The following is a 19488-nucleotide window of genomic DNA, read 5'->3' on the forward strand; positions in this document are numbered from 1 at the left end:
CCAGCAGATGGCAGCAACAGATCAAGACATAGAAACAACATGGTGAAATAAGAATTGGTGATACAATGCACAGTTAAATAACAAATATGAGGGGAACAGCACACACGGATATACACAGAGTGTGTTGAGGAAACTTGGAGTAGATAGAGAGAAATCATACAGCATTTGCAGGGAGGGATAGCTGCCATGTCACACATTTGCATTTCTGCTAATTAAGTCGGAGGTTTGGTCAGGATCAATGGTGTCCTCAATGCTGGGAGATACAGGCAGATACTTATCCATCATGCCATACCATCGGGGGGAGGGGGGGGGTGATTGGCCCCAAATTAATTCTGCAGCTGGACAATGACCTCAAACATGCAGTCAATGTCATTAAGAACTATCTTCAGTGTAAAGAAGAACAATGGGTCCTGGAAGTAATGGTTTTGCCCCCACAGAGCCCAGATTTCAACATTATCATCAAATCTGTCTGGGATTACATGAAGAGAAAGAGGGATATGAGGCAGCCTACATTCAAATAATATCTGTGGTTAGTTCTCCAAGATGTTGTGAACAACCTACCTAAGTTCCTTCAAAGACTGTGTACAAGTGTACCTAGAATAAATGATGCTGATTTGAAGGCAAAGGGGGGGTCACACCAAATAATTATTTGATTTGTATTTATCTTCTGATCATTTACTTTCCATTTTGTTAATTAATAAAACATAACTATTAAAGTGTTACTAAACCCAGGACCCTGCATTCACTACATCTGGTCTCCCACGATACACAGAACAATTATTTCAGTAAATATAAACTGCTAAATATCTTTTCTCATTGGCAGTTTGAGCAGTCTTATGACTACTATCAGTGTCCAGCAGAGCACTATTTAAAGCTTGTAGGATGAGTTTTCATTCTGCTCTAGGAGGATGCAGAACTATTGATTTTGTCTTGACAGTGCTGATTGGCCCTGTGCTAATCACATAAACTCTCCCAAGAGAAAAAAAAACTTCTCTCTAGCAATACACACCAAACTGAACATGTGCAGTGACTCCAATCCTTTGTTCTATCAGGAGACGTTTAGGGGACAATGTAAGAAGGAGAGGATCAGAGAAGAGAGAATCAAACATACTTTTTCAACAATATGGAGAATTAACCCCTTAGGTTCCACAGTGAGTATAACAACCATGCTTTACTACATATACAGACTGATTTTACTGTTGTGGGTTTAGTAACAGTTTAACATTTCTATTTCTGAAAGCATTCTAAATTTACAGATTTTTTTCACTACTGCCTATAATTTTTGCACAGTACTGTATTTTTATGTTATGTGTGCTCTTTGCAAATAGTGTTGGCTTTACCTCAAAAGAACATTAGTGATTAGCTGCAGATAATAAAAACAAGCGTGATGTTTTTTTTCAGTAGGCCAGAGATGTGTGCCGAAGTTGTAGCGTACCCATTGATATATGATCATTTTTCAAACAGGCAATATTCATTTATCTCTTATAACATAAAAAATTATTATGATAATACACCATGCTTATCATACAATGCCAGACACAGTTGTGTTTCAGGACCAAAAAGCTATATTAGATTACATAGATTCAAAACATATTGTTTCTATCAAAATCCACTCCCTACCCCTACATGTTTACCTTATTATTTTGTTACATCTCTTTACCTTTGTTACTTGGTGAGTCTGGGAAAACCATAGCTTAAAATACTACTTGCTGCTTAATGTTTAATAGAGGAGAATTCTTATTACTTTCTGCTATAAATTACTACTATTACAGTTGGAAAGGGAATCAATATGGTAGAGGTCATGGTGGATCATAATTACCCTTGAAATGTTTCTTAGAAAAGTAGTATTTTATCCTGACATCTCTAATTCTGGAACTGAGCAGTTCAGTGACCCAAAATACCGATTTCAACTGGAGAACTTGGAGTATAACACAGTGGCCTGAGCCTTCAAGGTGACAGTGCGACATGAGACTTATTTATCAGACAATGATATCACTTTTTTGTTGTTGTTTAACCACCTGGGCTCCAGCATGTACATATCCCATTATTACCAGGTCATTTTGGGGTTTTAAGTGCTATGATAGTTTGATTGACAATTACATGGTCATGGCCAAAAAATGTTTTTTCAAACAGATACTGTTTTCATTTTTACAGTATAAAGAACAAAAATGTTGATAAAAACTGTGTCCATCACTTTCTGTTATAAAGCATATCAAATAAAATTGCCAGGACAGTAGGAACACCCACAAAATGACACAATTTTGAAAAGGAAAAACCTCAAGGCAATTTCATATTTTGCAAATGAAGAAGCTTGATAATGGTGCATTAGATACATACAATTATAGGTCAAACACAGAGGGAGGAGGAGGTGAAGCAGTTAATGTACAGGTAGCATGCAGTGGCAGGATGGAGATAAAGAGATCAAAGAATAGGTAAACCAAACATTCCATATTCCTGATATGTGCCTGCTGTACCATGCACTTGTATGAAAAAGTATCAGTTCCTCCTCTGCATAGACACCAATCAGCTTCCAGGTTTTATTGTCAAAGTTTAATTGAACAAGCTGGATTTAGAAGCTGATTGGCTGCCATGCACAGCTGCACCAGATTCTGAGAGTTCCAGTTTTAGTAAATCAACCCTTAAGTAGAACTATCCATGTTAATAACTGAAGCTTTCTGCATAAGAGAGCTAACAATAATCTTTATACATCTTGCCAAAAAGATGAAGCCGCAGGAAATCTCATCATATATGCTTATAAGTACCATTGTCTGAGCAATTTCTGTAGCCATCTGTATAGCAAGATAGAAAACATATATGCAGCCTAACTGGGGTATAATACTACCTGTTTAAAAACATATAAGCCCCTTATTTTATATTTACATTCTGTGAAATCCCAGCTGTTATTTTAAAGATTTTATTTTTCAGTTATGCCTTTTTTAATGAGCACACATATTTAAAAAGTATCTAAAGCCCAAACTTATTTTTAGTTTTTGCAAGCATAGGAAAGGGTTAGCAGCCCTGCCAGGTTTTTAGTTTTGCTTTGTCTCCACTGGGGAGATTTGCCCTCTCTATTTTTCTTCTAGAAACCTTTACTGTAACTGAAAGTGAGGGAAAATCCCAAATTTTGAGTTGTCACTAGAACAGTAATAAAGAAAAAGGAATTCAATTGGTATACTTGTTGCAGTGATAATTGTCCAAAAGCAAATTTCCTTCTCTTTTAGAGATTTCTTCTCACATAAATGTATCATCCTCTTAGTGCAGCTAGGGGTAGCTAGACCCCAATGGTTAGTCAGGAGCTGTTAGCAGATCAGGTGTAATAGCCAGAGAGGTCAAATTGTGGTCGGGGCTGAGAGACTCTGCAGGCCAGTCCCTCTGTAATTTCCCCCTGCTCTGAGGCTTTCGGAGGAGGGCCTTGGAGGCAGTGGGTGGATCTGAGGAGTGGCTGGTTACACTATTGAGAGACCTCCGCCAATCTCCAACAGAAGGCTTGGCAAGGGGCTTGGACTCCCTTAAAAGTGTAAGAGTCTGCTTAGTGGCAGGAGAGAGAGGGGTGTGAGGAGTTGGGTGGAATAAAACGTCTCCAGATGAGAGCTTGTGTGGAAAATGCTGAATGACTGGCTGTGCAGGACTATAGGGGGACCCAAATTCATCAGTAATCACTATGGGGGAAGTGCTACATAAAAATGTTTGCCCAGTATATAAGGTCTTACTCAGCTTTAGCTATTTTTTTGTTAGCTAGGAAACTCTTCTATTCTACAGATATCTCCCTGTCCCCATCATCCCTAACTCCTGTAATTAGTAATCCAGATTTTTACCCTGGGTTTATCTAGTTGAAATCTGTCTTTTACATACAGAAAGCAAATATTACCTTTTTGGCTTTTTATTCCATGGGGATTGGCTTGCACCTGCAGAGATGTCCTCCTCCTGATTTCTGGAGTATTTTACAATTACAGCACTTTCTGCTGTCCCTACCAGATAAAGAAGCTATTTGCAGAAGCCTGAGTCCATTCAAGCACCTGTGTGGATCCAATGCTCACTCCCTTCACACTTTATCCAAACTTTTACACACACCAGTGGCAGATTACTATATTCCTTATTTGTTGCAATGGCAATGGAAATTGGATGCTATGCTTGATTCGCAGCAATGTGGTAATGCCATATGCTTTGTCCATAAATCCTCCTTTGCATGCAATTTCCAGCAACAAGATTTTTACTAAATAGTACAGGGTCCCCCACATTTTGCACAAGATCAAGCAAGCATTGTCTGATATATGATAGTGCTGCTAATCTGAACCTGGTTCGATGTTGCACATTTTCCGGCACTGACCCAAATTGGGCCCTTTCTTGACCAAAGTCACTAATACGATTAAAAGCCTGGCTATGGTAGGCATCAGATAGGACCCTGCTGCTTGCCTGTTACTAGATGAGCTCCAATGTTAGGAGCTCATCTAGTAACAAGGCTTAACCTCACAGTCCACTTACTAAATGCAGTTAGAGCCTGTGGGGTTTATTTACTAAGGCTTTGGACTGCAAAAATCAGGCTCACTTTTGCATAGAAACCAATCAGCTTCCAGGTTTTATTGCCAAAGCTTAATTGAACAAGCTGAGGTTAGACGCTGATTCTATGTAGAAGTGAGCCTGATTTTGCACTCTCCAGCTTTAGTAAATAAACCCCAGTATTTCTCTTTTGTAAAAGCAGAGTTCCCTCCCACCATTCATATTTGCTACTTGATTGTCAATAATATACTTAGAATGGAACATTAAAGCCTAGTACACACGATCAGAAAATTGGACAAACAAATACCACTTTCAGAGTCATTGTACAATAATTTGATTGTTAGTACATGGCCAAATTAATTAAAGGGCACAAACACAAAACATTTTTTTGCACAATACCAGATTGTATGATTTTCATTTTTCGAGTATTCATCTGAAAAAAAAATCAGAAGAGCAAGACTAGGTATGTGCAGAATGAAAATACTTCATTTAATTTTGTTTCAATTTGTAATTTAAAACATTTTGTTTTGTTAAATTAATTTTATTTGTTTAAATCATTTTCGGAATTTGTTTCATTTCATTTTCAAATTCGATTCTATTCGTATTCAATTTGACCAAGTTCGAATTTGAATTGGCATTCGAATTCTAATTTACTCTATTCGAAATTCAGAAAATAGTTACATTATGTCTATTCTATTGTTTTTTATTTTCTATTCTATTCTTTTCTATTCTATTCTAAAGTATTCTATTCAAATTAAAATGTATTCTATGTGAAATTCGAATTTGGAAAGACTGTTATATTCTTTCTATTTTATTCTATTCCATTGTTTTTCTATTCTTTTCTTTTCTATTCTCTTCTCTTCTAATCTATTCTAATCGAAATTTTAATTTTGGAAGACAGTTATATTCTTTCTATTTTATTCATTTCTATTGTTGTTTTATTCTATTCTACGCTATTCTATTCTATGCTAGTCTAGTAAATTATTTATATTGTATTGTATTCTTTTATATTGTAATGTATTCTATTTTTTTCCTATTCTATTCTAGTATATTCTTGTATGGTTTGTTCTATTCTATTCTTTTCACTTTCAAATTCAAACACAAACAGCGTGATGAAATTCAATACCACAAACCCAGCCTAGCCGCGCATGCACCATACCAACAGCTTGGGAACATCCTGACGTCACATCCACAGGCTCTTCCCTACGCGTTTCGTCATCGACGTCCTCACGGATCAGATTCCAACAGCTTGGGAACGTCCAGATGTCACATCCACAGGCTCTTTCCTACGCGTTTCATCATTGACGTCCTCACAGAGCTGATCAAAGGATTTGGTGGTTTCTTAAGGAAGTGAATCCATATGGTACACATTCCCTGCAGAGTATTACCCCCTGGAGACCAGATATCAAGTTCCAAGTGTTGTCTCATCATCTTGCAGATTATTGCTCCCAGAGCAGAAAGCTTTTATGCTGATTTATAACTTGATCAGCATATTGCTCTGATGAGTTCATTCAATTTATTTGGTGGTGGATTGACACATGGTGAAATTTGTTGGATACTTTTTATTAGCAACCACTGGCCTATTCTAAAAAGAGATGATGTACTAAAGGATTTTTTGCCCAATAAACCAAAATTAATTTATAGGAAACTACCAACCCTGAGAAACAAGTTGGTAAAAAAAAAATGTTTCAGATGCACTCATGAAAAACTAACTTTTTTGGATAGAGCTGTTTTTTTCAAGTGTGGGAGATGCTTGGCATGTAGAAGTATGAAGGGGGACAAAAATAAGAGTTACATGCATTTTCAGTCACAAACTAATGGGGTGTCTCATAAGATTAGAGAATTAATTTCATGTGATAGTACTTATGTCACATATTTACTGGAATGTTCTTGTCATCTCCGGTATATTGGTAGGACCATAAGAATATTATCCACAAGATTAGGGGAACACATTAGGAACATAAAAAAGGGTTATAAATATCACAGTCTATCGCATCATTATAGAATATTTCATAATAGAGATCCATCATCGTTGATGTTTTGTGGCATAGATAGAGTCAAAACCTCTTGGAGGGGGTGATATGGTTAAATCTGTGTCACAGAATGAAACAAAATGGATATACCAGTTAGGCACGTTGGTACCTAAAGGGTTAAATGTAAATATCGACATACATTTTTTTTGTCTAATTGGTAATAGCTCTATCTGGTTGCCTACCTTTTCTATTTTTTTCTATTATATTTTTTTCTATTATATTTATTTATTTTTTATTTATTTTTCTTTTTTCTTCATTTTTCTTTTAATTTTAATTTAATTTATTTTAACTTCATATTTTGTTTTTTAAGTTTTTTGTATATGATAATTATAATAAAATATTTTGTTATATTTATTGGGGGAAGCCTGTTAATGTGGTTTTTGAGGGAAGCATTATACTGGAGTTGTATACTTATTCATGTATTGTAACGGGATTCCACGGTGGTAAAAGCTGACAGCTGTATGGGGTTTAAGATTAGCATACGGCCTATCAGGCATAAAGGGGAGGATCCTGCATCTATTATATATACGGCATTGACTTGAATGGTAGTGTCTGCGAAAACGCCTTGGAGGAGGGGCGAAACGCGTTGACGAATTTCCAGCTTCGCCGTCCAATGTACTGCGTCACTTCCGGTGCGTGGAATGCACGCTAGCATTCCCAGGAGCCATCTTGCTTGTGGGTGATTCTTGTGCTGTCATCTGTTGCTGACCATGAGATCTCAGAAATACCCTGGTGATGTGGCGTTTTGACTCCATTTGAAATACAATAAATGCTGATTATATTTTTTAAGAATGTGAGTGGTTTGGTACTTGGAAATTGATTCTGCCCGAGTATTGCAGTATTACACTATATATTTTTTTTTCCCTGCAATATTAAAACCTTTTTCTTGGAGAGTGGTGTCTGGTGATCCTGGAGGCTGGTTATATTCCTGTCTGGAGTAGGGGAGATCCAATAATATCTGGTGTTTGGAGGCTTATTGACTGGGTCTAGGATCCCAAAAAAACCCTAAAAGGCGTTTTTTTCACCAATATCTGGTGAGTGCGGTGTGGTATTTGAGCACTATTTCGGTGGAAACATGGGTCAAACGTTTTTTGGAAAAAGGACTTTTATGAATATGTTTTTTTATTTTTATTTTTATTTTTCACTTTATTGATTTGGAGTGGGACTTATTAATTTTCTTTTTTTATATATATTTTTTATTAATTATTATTTGTTTAATTTTTCATTGGAGTGTATATTTATTTATATATCTGCACTGTTTTGATGTCTTATATTTTTTGGTGTTTACACTAATGAGCAGCAGCATTTATTTATTTATTTAGTATACAATTTCACGGCACGGTTTTGGCGCTGGTGATTTTTTTTTACATATAAGTTGTAATTTATGTTTGGTTCTGAGAATCTCCTCTTTTGTAAAATAACTGGAAATTGTCATGCTCTACATATATGCATTATCTGTATACCTGTGACTGCTATGTGACAACTTAAAGTGGTTGTAAAACCTGAAGGTTATTTACCTTTATGCATTCTATGTATAAAGGTAAAAAACATGTGTGCTGCAGTGCCCCCAGCCCCCTCAATACTTACCTGAGCCTTATTGTGATCCATGCGATATGCATGACAGCCTCCGCTGTCCTGGGACTCTGCCTCCTCATTGGCTGAGACAGCAAGCGGGAGCCATTGGCTCCAGCCAGGGGCGGACTGACCATTCAGAAACTCGAGCACTGCCCGAGGGCCCGGAGTCAGTAAGGGGCCCCATGAGATGCCCCTGGTACCTTTCATAGGCTTTATTGGGTGTGGTTTGAGCATGGGAGAGGACACAGGGGCCCCATGATCCCCTATTGCCCGGGGGCCCCATGAGTTGTCAGTCCGCCCCTGGCTCCAGCTCCTTTCAATCACAGTCAGCCACCCAATGAGGAGAGAGAGGGGGTGGGGCCAAGCTAGGGTTCCGTTTGTGAATGGACACAGAGCAGTGGGTGCCCCCATAGCAAGCTGTTTGCTGTGGGGGCACCCGACAGGAGGGAGGGGCCAGGAGAGCCTGCAGGGGACCAGAGAAGAGGAGAATTCAGGATGCTCTGTGCAAAACCACTGCACACAGCAGGTAAGTATAGACATGTTTGTTATTTTACAAAAAAAAACAAAAAACAGAACCTTCAGCATCGCTTTACCTAAAGAATAAAAAAAATGTTTTGGCATTAGTTAAATTCTATGGTTCAGTAAAATTTCACTCCACTGCCTTACAGTATAACATAGAAATAATAAGACGAACTCTACTTGGCTAAAAGTAGTTGATCCTCTTAAGTATTTTGTTCCTGTGGTAAACTTTAGCTTGCTAAGTCTCCTTTCTGTTCGGTGTAACTGATAAATAAGCTGTGATCATCTGAAAACTACCACAAACAGCTCTAAAATACATCATATATACTTAAAACCTTTCCAGCTTTGAAATCAGTGGAAAGACTGACTGACTCAGCCAGTAACATTAAAAGAAAATAAATATCTCCATTTCCATTTTCAAGCTTTTCAAATAAGGTAAACATAGTTTACTTCAACCATTACACGTCCAACAACAACAGTTCCCCTTTGCAAACCTATGCAGCTGAATAAACAGAGACAACTATGTGTGTTGACACCCACACATTCAGCATTTGTGAACTTCCGAATTTAGGATGAGTTTCGATATATATCATGGAATACAAATAATGGTATCACAAACTGCACAGACTGAAGGAATGTTGCTGGCATGAATATCTACGTAAACTGATTGTATAAAGAAAACCTTAAAACCAATAGATCATTCAACATAAGAACTGTTTATCAGCATTAAAGCTTTGTAATTTTGACAATATTCTATAAACAATTTAAAACAACTACAGTAGAGACATGGTTACGTTTTAATCTTTGCTATAAAATGTAGAAGAATGGAATGTGACCAGTTACTTAAGGCCCCTTTCACACGCACGGACTGTACATTTCATCACTTCAGTCACTTTTTTTCAGTTTTTCATCAGTTTTTTTACATCCACTACCAATGCAAAAACAGATGCAAAAATGGACCGTTTGTCCTTTTACATTTTCGTCCTTTCCCTTTTTTTAACCCCTTCCCGCTGGCGCCTCCCAGCCCTATTGGAGTTTCAGAAGCCAGGAGGCGGGACGGGCAGGGCTTAGGGATCATGAGACCGCCGTGACACGTCATCACGGTGGTCACATGATCGGGAAAGGTCCCGATCGAAACAGCAGACCAGGACCTTTCCGTGAGTACTGTACATGTGTGCTGGGAGCGCTCAGGGTGAGCACTCTCAGCACATATGTTTTTTGTTAATTGCACACAAATGTGCGGCCGCTCGGATTCTAGGCCCAGACGCCGGGAGGCCGCACATTTGTGTGCGGCCAGCGTGAAGAGGTTAATGGAACAAAAACAGGGCTTTGATCCGTTTAAAAAAATGGATGTTGGCGGATGCAGATGCAAATGGATGTAAACGCATGATCATTCATTTCAATCCTTTTTTTTCATAGAGATGCATTGATGTCTGTCATCTGTCAATGGATGGATGAGAAACAGACAAATGGTCTGCATGTGTGGAAGGGGCCTAAAAGTTCTATTATATTACAAAAGGCAAAATCAATAAGGTATAGTTACCGTGAACGCTGCTCCCCAATAGGTCATTTGAACTAATCCTTTCCTTGATGTTCCCCACAGAGGGATATAAAACTTGCACTGATCATGTTGGCAACCTCACATCATACAATTATGCTGCTCCTTGCTCCTTAAACCTCCATCTTAGGTCTAGTTCACACTGACATTGAAAGCAGCCATTTGAGGGGTGTTTTTAATGCGCCTCAAATGCCTATGCAAATTATACTATGGACTGCAGACAGTGCTGTTCACATTATCATAACATGAAGCGTTAGCATCACGTCACTTCAAAATTGAAGCCTCATGTTGAGTCAGGAGGAGTTTGAAGCCTTTCAATGCCTCCTATGTAAGTCTACGGCCATGCTCCTCAAACGCGCTGTCAGGCGTTTGCAGGGCATTTGCAGTGTGGTTGGGATGCCTTAATAACATTACAGATTATTTAATTTGTGGTATGGATTTAATGCTTGTTAAAGGCTTATAAAATGCTTCAAAACTGCACATAGGACATTTGGGGAGCATTTTTAACGCCTGTAAAAAGCCAGCCTAACACCCTTACTAAAGCTCATTAACACTTGTCTAACACCTATACTAAAGCTCATTAACGCCTGCCTAACATCTATATTAAAGATATAGGAGCATTTGGTAAGAGTTAGAAATTTAGTCAAATCTGAACAAGCCCTTAAAGGCTAAATTGCAACTGAGACTCATAGTAGTAACATTCTACAATTATGATTATATTTATGCTTTTGGCCAGGATATAATTAGATACTTTAATATACATATTAGATAATTTAATGTAATTGTACATAAATTGTGAACTTCCAATTCCATCCAAGCTTCCATAATTCAGCATCTGGCTGTTTTGATGAGACCTAATAAATGTGTTTAGTTGCCTCCAGCACTTGCTATGCACATGTCAGTTTTACTGTATGTCTAAATGTAGCCAAACATGGACCAACCAGGCTTCTCAAGTTTACTTGTTTTGGCTGTCAGCAGCTTGATCTGCAACATTGTACGAGATAACACTGTGTACCGTCAGTATGTCCGCACAGAAGAAAACCACTTGAACTTACATGCACTGATGAAACCTTTGTACCATCAACATTGGGGACAGATTGCAGGTCTGTAAATTATCAACAGAAAAATGTTAAATGGATCTTTGTGGATCGATCCGATGCTGCATCTGTCCCCTGCTGGCTCTGCACTGGGAACTGAGCAAACACAGCTGATCGCTCAGTTGTCTGCTCTACTCTGAGCAGAGAAATGTGATTGTCAGTCAGCAGCTCTCTTCTCCTCCTCTGTAACTCTCACTAGATCATTTGGCTCCTGGCTCAGGTCCTCAGTGGATTGCTGAGACACTGAGCCTGTTGGCGGTCCAGACTTTTGGGTGGATCCCAGCCATATGTGATGCCAGCTAGCAGCAGGTTTTAGACTGCTGTTGGCTGAGAACTGGTCATAGGAGTGCAGAATGAATTGCATTGCATTGCAGTATATGAAATTTTTGTTTTTGGGTTTAGATACCCTTAAATGTCCAATGCCTTTAACTTCTATGTGATAGAATAGCTAAGGGTGAGTGGAGTGAAAAGAAGACTGATTTATCCACTAACAAGTGGAACTTCTCAATTTTACTGATAACAGCTTAGGTGATATTAAAAAAAGATTTACTCTTTTATTTTTTTTTTATTTGAAGTTTTGAGGGGTGTATCTTTAAGTTTAAGTTCTTTTTGTATTTTTGTATTTTTTTTTTCCTTTTATTGACTGTATTTGATAGTTATTTGTGAACGGTCACTGGAGCACTTGTGTGTGGAGGGGGTTGAGCAACTGGCTCAAGTTCTGAGCAGATTGCTGAGACACTGAGCCAGGTGGTGGTTCAGGATTCTGGGTGGATCATAACCATATCTGCCGCCAGCCAGCAGCAATTTTTAGACCGCTGTTGGCTGAATGAATTACACTCTTGTGATCCATAAGAGAAGTATGGCCAAAGAAGCTTTGGCTATACTTTTCCTTTATTTTGTTAGTCACTTATGCAAAGTCAATTTATACCTGCTAGTCCATATAACACTATCCTCTTCACAGGAAGAAAATGCTTCTGTCCAAGGGTGAATACATTGCTCCTCTATATACAGTGGATGCAGGAATGTAGCCACCATACTACAGGAAATGTGCAACTGGCTGGATCATTGGGTGAGAAAGAGAAAAAGCTTAAAAAAAGAAAACAAATGCATTCACCACATCTAAGGACTGGTAGAAAAGCAGTATTATATACAATTTTTGTTTTTGGGTTTAGATACCTTTAAATGTCCAATTATCAACTCATGTGCTTAGCGAAATGGGCATGTTGGGCAATTTATGACACTGTCAGTCCCCCTTTAACTTCTATTTGATAGAATAGCTAGGGACGAGAGGAATGACTGTTAGAAAACTGATATATCCATTAACAAGTGGATGTTTTCAATTTTATTGCTAACAGCTTAGGTGTTATTAAGAAAAAGATTTACTCTTTTATTTTTTATTTATTTAAAGTTTTGGGGGGGTTTCTTTAAATGTGTTTTTTATTTATTTATTTATTTTTCATTTTTTTGACTGTATTTGTTTATTATTTGCGAACTGTCACTTTAACGTTTTATATTACTTTCTGTGAACTGTAAAATGTTAGATAATAAAGCTAATAGGGGCCTCTACGGAACAGCTAAAAGAAGCTTTTGTAACCCTCAAAATCAATTTGAAGTTGAATGCACCATTTAAAACCTTTCGATTTGCATTTAAGTTTTGGGATAATAAAAACTTTCAAATTTGCTCATCCCTAGGAATAATTGTAAAGGTCTTTTTTTAGTAACTCATACACATACTGTAATAATACATGTCTGCTGACAACCCTCCAACTGTAAAATAAGAATAAGAAAATTAGGTGTATTGCATACGTAGTTGTTTAAACCTGAATAAATGTACAATATTTATTAGAAGACTTCATGGTATTATTTGGCAATGCTCCACTGGTTTCCATAATCAGTATTTCAAAATCAAAACCTTTAGTTTAAAAAGGTGTTTTTGGCTCAGAATCAACAACCCTCAACTTGTATTCTAGTTATAGTTTTCATTTGACCTGTCTGAACTCATAAGCAAGCTCCATAATTCACAATTTTACATTAGAAATAAAATACTGCACAAAACAGAAGCTATAGAAAATATGGCTTCAGTCACTAAATGGAAAGCGGTTTGACGAAAATATAGGTGAGCCATTTAAAATGCTGCCGCCACAGTCTTTACATAATCTGCCAAAATACACAGCCAGTTATGATCAGGCTAAGCAACTATGAACTGTTATGACAATCAAAAACATTTTATGCAGTCAGGCATTTCATAAGTGACAGCCAAGCCTATAATTAATTATGGGTGACACTCCAGGTACGTTGCTCAGGAAATGGTCCAAGACAAATATTGCATTGTCTAGGAATTTTCTATACAGTTCCTTTATTGATATGTCACAAATCACAGTTACTATAGTATTAACCTAGTTCTCTGCCTTTGTAAAACTTTGCCCCTGACTGCGTTTCCTTCGCCACACTGGTCTCTGCCAGATGTGACACAGTGAGTCATATAGCTCTGCTATTCCATTACAGCAGTTTAATAAGCAGTGACCAATAACTGTTGCTCACAAAAAGGAAATAAGAAAGATTGCTCCAAGGAATAATTTTATGGCAAATATCAGGAAAAGAGCAAATATTATTTTGCCTACCTTTGTTCTGCCATTTGCATCAAAGGTAACTCGACATCTGTATAGAAGGCATCTATCTAAGGGCAGCAGGATGAATGACATCTAGGGTCATTTACGTTGGAAAAAAGGTCGGTGTTGGACCTTGGATTAGTGAGGCTGCAGTAACTATTGCACCAAACACTTCTCTTTTACTTTAACACATGGTGAGCAAAGGATTTTTTCATTAATTAGAATTCACTGGCCGTCTATCTATTAGGTGTTTGTCTATAAGGGCAGTGGGATGAATGACATTTAGGGGTTTATTTACTAAAGCTGGAGAGTCCAAAATCAGACTCCCTTCTGCATAGAAACCAATCAGCTTCCAGGTTTCATTGCCAAAGCTTCATTGAACAAGCTGAGGTTAGAAGCTGATTGGTTTTTTTGCAGAAGGGAGTCTGATTTTGGACTCTCCAGCTTTAGTAACTAAACCCCTTCGGGTCATTTAACTTGGAAGAGGGTCAGTGGTGGACCTTGGATCAGTGCGGCTGCAATAACTATTGCACCAAATACTGCTCTGGTGAGCAATGGATTTTTAATTTTTCATTTAAAAAGTAGAGTTGGGCTTACAGAAATTGGTCAATTAAAAATGCAGCTATACTTGACATTTTATTTATTTATAAGGTGGTAAAAGTTTCAACTTTGTCTTTGTAACATTCATCCCTCTAGGTGAATGCAAGCATTTCCCAGTGATTACCTAAAGAGACCCACACTAACTGTATAGGCCTGTTCTTGCTGCACATCCACCTTATGCTTTGATTCCTGTGTAACATTCTCAACTGTTTTCATAGATCCAGAAAAAGTTGTCACTAAAGTGGGGGTGAATCAGGGACAATACAGGCGCATGGTTTTCCCAAATGTGCTGCATATTTGTTAAAACATTTTTTTATCATAGCCTAAGTACACATACTGTAAATGAACACATGGGTATGTATCACGGTTCTTCCATGCAAGTAGAAAACTTTTCATTTACCATACACCAGCAGAACTTGTATAAAATATAAGAAAGCTCTTTTTTTTCAACAAATGGTAGATATGAGCTTGCCTAGAAGTCGACAGTGTATCTTCCCAGGAAGACATTAGACAGCAGTCTCTCTGGATCAGGTATTATTAAAAAAAATCTAATAACTAGGGAACTTTGGAAAACACCACCAATTGAAGTTTGTCAGGAAAGAAACAACCTGACAGGTTGGAAAACTTTATCTGATTGCCCTTGATTTTCCCTTGATAAGCTGGCACCAGAGATGTCTGTGATGCTCCGGACCCTGGTCCAAAGGCTTTGCTCAGTGCAGCCATTTAAGCTTGAGGGAATGCCAGAAAAATCAGATGGCTCCATAATCCAGTGCACTGTAATGTCTATGGCTGATTTAATGCTGCAGCTGCAATAGCATGCTACCAAATCATGATCACGTATCTCTACCTTAAAACAGCAAAAGAAAAGGAGATGACTGGGCATGAGTTATATAGCCTAACATACTGATACACTTTTGATCACTCTAGAAAAAAAGAGAATTTTTGAACATTTGATTTTCTTTATCATTTTTGAGAGGAACTCAAGTCTGTTACATTGGGGTTGATTTACTAAAAGTGGAGAGTGGAAAATCTGCTGCAGCACTGTATGGTAGCCAATCAGATTCTAACTTCAGCTTGTTCAATTAAACTTTGACAACACAACCTGGAAGCTGATTGGATTCCATGCAGTGGTGCACCAAAATTTGGACTTTCCAGTTTTAGTAAATCAACCCATTGCATAAAATCATGTCGTATATGACTAGCATTACAACTTTAGTGAACAATCCACAAAAAAAAACAGGTATTAGGTACATTGTTTACAGTACCTTATGAAATAAGCACAAAATTAGTTTTTACATATTACTGTAAAGTATAATCAATTTTCCGCTTAAAGAAAATCATAATGATATTGAAAATATAGTGTAGCATTTTAATGAATCCCTGAAGTGTGTCGTTATAGGGAAAATAACATTGTTCTTACAGCTTAAACATAAATGTACAAAAAACACACATTCTCCTGCGGAAGCCTGGTGTTTAGTTATTTAGTGAAAGGTAAAGATGGACATTTAATGCCACTAAAATGGGTAAAAAGTGCTGGTATTTAATGGAAATGAAAAGTGACTCAATCTCAGCTACATTATAAAATAAACTTAGAAAGTAGTAATGGTTCTCTGCTAAGGTGCATACAATTCACACTCTGTAGTGGCAGAATGGTCTTCTCTTAGGGATTCTGTTTAGCAAGGGTGTAGGTCCATGTTTCAGCCATGTTTGTATAATGATTAGCAATTATTCAGCATGCAAACTGTTTATTTTTTACATAATGAACTTCTTCAACTACCCCATTACATCTGCCCATGGAAATAAACTGAGCTATTACTTCACTATCACACCATAGGATTAGAAAAACAAAATTGTAGGATTCCTGGTAAAATGTAACACCCACTTAAACTGGCATATGGGATATGGTAAAGACATCCATCATTACCTTAAATTATTGCAGCATTGACATTGTTAACAAATTAAATATATTAACTGCTTATGCGATGGCTCAGTAGTTATGTATGCAAAGTCTTCCCTGCAACAATTGATAAGGGTACACATGTGCCATGATCAATCCAGAATCTTTAACATATATGGAAACACAATCACTAAAATCTCATATAAGCTTTAATATGCTCATTTAATTTCAATTATAATTTTATTGTTTTTAAGTCTTCATCTTTGATTAGAATAATACCTGCTGATCCTGCCAAAAAGGTCTTTGTCCAGGCACATCCTGTCTCCTACATTGTCTCCCTGCCACACAGACAATCAATGGGGACAAAAGGACACTTCAACATACATTATGAAGGTGCGGTCTACTGTTGTCACCATCAGAAGAAATTTCAGCAGTGAGAGATCAGGTCCCTTTCACTGTAAGACTGGACTGTGTTGTATTGCACAGCTGTATACATCTCATAAGTGGATAGACAGAAATGCAAATCCTTTGACAGATAATCAGCTCCCATATACATATTGTATCTGTGCATTTAACTGATTGCCTGTAGTTCAGGTTTAATATTGTTCTTTTCTGTCTTATACTATGTGACCTCACTTGCTCATAAACAATTCCCGATAGATGCTGTTCTGGCTATTCTGCATTTGTGCAATCATGCTGCCTCACACAAACTGTCATGCTGCTGCAACTATAGATAGGCAGATGTTGCACCAAAAATAACAGCAAAACATTTGCCGATAGTGGAATGACTCATATGCTGAGCAGACGTAGTTGAAAAAAATGGGTGAAGCATACATGGAGTGAATAGTTTGCTTCTTTTCTGCAAATAAAAAGTAATGATTAGCACTGGTGTATTAGTTCATGTTAATTCATTGTAAGCAGGTGCTTCCAAACGGTTAAAGCTTTTCTTCAGTACTGACCTACACTATGTTCTGTGGCTATCTGGATCCACTGTGCTATTTTCAATTATACTGATATAATGTAGTTGTGTATATTGTGTTCTTGGCTTGACCTGCTGTGCTGGTAGTAACTAAGCAGAAAGGGTTAATATTTTCCCTGCACTTTTGAGCAAGGTTACCACCCCCTGCAGATCCTACCATATAAAAAAGGAGCTTCCCAGTGCCCAAGACAGAAGTTGCTGGAACTACTGCCAAGATGTAGGCAGTTACTCTGTCAGTCTGTGCCCCTGTCTGGGGGCCCAGTCAAGGTTCCCTATGGGGTTGGGAACCTGAGGAATTTAATTGACATTTATCTGGCAGTCATAGACTGCCTCTTTTGTATTACTGCCATCCATGGACTCAAAAGGGACAACTTGCTACCTCTGTGCCTAAATTAACTCTTGCCTTGAAGAATTGCCTGAATGAGCTTGCCATTTGCCTAAGGTACAGTAACTTTATGTGGCACTTAGAGAACTCTGTACAAGAACGTATGTGAAGTTTCTTTGAAGGAACTGCTACTGTATGCTGGTGCTCTATTTAGGTAAAGTCTTTTGTTGTTCTGTCTAATGCCTGGTCTGAATTCTCTCTAAAGGGGTGCATGCACAGCATATCAAAAGAACAGGGCTTACATCAGGGGACTAGAGGGTACATAGAGTCCAGCATGTAGAATGCTGTCTAGTGTAGGCTATATTGCAAATGCTAGGGGCAACCATGCATGTATGTGTTGCTAAAGGTAGTCAACCAACCAGGAAACAGGTGACTAGCATAGGTGATGGTTACTGTAGGAGTGAAGGGATGTTATGCTTGACACTTCACTAGGAACCAGTTCTCCACATGCTGGGAATTACATTGCTGCACAGAGTGAGTGCCCATGGTCCTAGTCTGGAAGTCACAAGAGAAAGCAAGAATGTGGTTATAGTAAAAGTACATTTCCTGTATCCAGTAACAGCAGTTGGACATGTCACTGGAAGTAAGGTGACAGGAATTGCTGTTCTGGTGGAGACCAGCACAGACTCTGTGCTACCAATCCCTAAATGCTGCACATCTGGGAGGTTGTATTCTCTAACAAGTAGTTGAGTTTAGAGCGCTTAGTGTTAACAGTGTACCAAGCTAGCCGTGGTTACATAGAGTTAACTGTGCAAGTGATGCTTGCTTCTAAGTTTTGGAGATCTGCCTTAATGTTGATTTCACATGACCCCAGCTCCCTACCTAAGTTTAAGCATTAGTGAGTTCAGTTCCACTGTGCCTCCACTAGGGTGCCTCAAGCCCCATCCAAACTATTGCATGCCAGACAATTACCTTGACTACTGTTATAAAACAATAGTGTGCTTAGTTATCGTTGTTTACCTCTGTTTATCAGCAGGCTCTTAAGGAAAGGTGCACTTTATAGTCTCCCTTGGAAATCATATCATAGAGACCTCCAGAGGATTTCAAGTATGTTCTTTAACACTGCAAACACAGATTTGTTTTCAACAGTATCATAAACATTTTATTGTATGACAAGCCATGTTTGGCCACCATTAGGCAAAACCATGTTAGAGTGCACAACACAAACAATGCTTTAGTAACTGTAAAACCAAGCAATGAAACCTAATCATCCTAATTATCATTTTCAAACAAAATCCTAAATCCAAGGGGTTTACTGGTTAGCAAGCTTATCCATGCAAGTCATCATTTTATTCCTCTGTGGGCAAATGTTCATCTAAAACTCATGGCTTATTGTATAAATAAAGCCTACAGTTATAGGACTATCTATTCTAACTTGTACAGAGCTGTTTTAGGCTTGTTGACCTTAATCAAAGCATTAGAATCATGAAATAGAATTTGAGGAGTATGACAGAAAAATCACAAAGCTTATGGTGAAATGGGCCAGAAAGAATCAAAAATCTTTTCACGAAACCACAAAAGTATATGGTATTGTCATTTTCAAATCAAAGATTTTTTTTACATAATATTTCCAACACAGGTCATAGAAAACTTTTGCAGGGAACACGCTATAAGCCAACAAGCCTGCAGGATGAAAAAAAACCTTACAGATTACTGTACTAACACAAGCGATGTTGGTGCAGTGATCTCCTCTGCTGAGCTATTAGTATTTTGACAGGGGGATTGTCAGTGCTCGCAGC

The sequence above is a fragment of the Staurois parvus genome, unplaced genomic scaffold (assembly GCF_062004578.1).
Source record: "Staurois parvus isolate SC_StPar_1 unplaced genomic scaffold, SC_StPar_1.0 ptg000634l, whole genome shotgun sequence".
In the NCBI taxonomy this organism is placed as follows: Eukaryota; Metazoa; Chordata; class Amphibia; order Anura; family Ranidae; genus Staurois; species Staurois parvus.